General features: G+C 37.1%; 1 non-coding gene across 1 annotated transcript; it reads left to right on the top strand.

Annotated features, from left to right (window-relative positions):
* The first annotated feature begins 690 nt into the window (after window positions 1-690).
* Window positions 691-809, top strand: Trnal-caa (transfer RNA leucine (anticodon CAA)). The gene is made up of 2 exons: window positions 691-728; window positions 764-809. It is a non-coding gene; the product is annotated as a tRNA-Leu (tRNA).
* The last annotated feature ends 257 nt before the right edge of the window (window positions 810-1,066 follow it).

A 1,066-nucleotide genomic window follows, 5' to 3' on the forward strand; every position in this document is an offset into this window, starting at 1 on the left:
TGTTCAAGGTAATAATAGACATGATTAGGCAATTATAAAAAGACGCTATTATTAGTGCGTCTTTCTTCGTTTCTCAGGTAACAGCGTCTGGGCTTACATTCGTGTTGACTGATTTTTATTCGACAGTACTGTTTAATGAAAAAATGTTGATAGTTGCACGCTCAACTGAGAAGTACTCCTCTTCATTGTGTTGACTGTGTTATGAAGAAAACGTATGGTAAATACAATTATTTTAAAAAATGGCAGTGTCGATAAACGCCGTTTTTCTCTCACTGAAATCTGGCAACCCTCGGGGCAGTGCAATTCTTTCAAGAGAGATGTTGTAACGAATTTGTTGAAACTACAGTCAGTTATATTTCGTAGTGTTGTCCATTAGGAGCAAAAAGGCTGAGCTTGTTTACAGCTTTCGGATATGTATCGTCCGCATCGCTTTTAATTTGTTTTTAAGCCTGGACAGTGGTTTTTACGGCTGAAAGCAAAAATGGAGCTGACGAAAGAAGCGTAAATTTGACGTTTTTGCCGACAAATATGCTACAATATCGATGATAAATGAAGTCTTTTGTAATTTCGGGCGGGAAACTATATAATATTATTCCTTGGGTTTTCATTTCGACCACTATAAACGACAATTAAGAATAAAATATGGAAAGACTATCGATATACCTCTATGAAAGCAGCGATGAGCAAGTTGTCAGGATGGCCGAGCGGTCTAAGGCGCCAGACTCAAGGTTATCCCTTGCCCACGCTTGTGGGTCTGCGAGCATTCTGGTCCTCATCTGAGGGCGTGGGTTCGAATCCCACTCCTGACAAAATTTTTATTTCTTAAATACATTGCTAATGTTTTAAAAAGAATCGCTCTGTATCGAGATTTGGTTTACTGCACCAAATTATTTACTTAATCTTGTGACGAAAGAGCTTCAAGTGCCTATTTCATTACTGTGGCTTTGAATCAATAAATACTTGCATTACATAGTACTATAAAATAAAAAAAAACAGTTATATTCTATAATGTGTGTACTCATTACATTTTCAGATGAAGAACCACGCGTTTTTGTTTCTGAATGCA

The sequence above is a fragment of the Schistocerca cancellata genome, chromosome 1 (assembly GCF_023864275.1).
Source record: "Schistocerca cancellata isolate TAMUIC-IGC-003103 chromosome 1, iqSchCanc2.1, whole genome shotgun sequence".
In the NCBI taxonomy this organism is placed as follows: domain Eukaryota; kingdom Metazoa; phylum Arthropoda; class Insecta; order Orthoptera; family Acrididae; genus Schistocerca; species Schistocerca cancellata.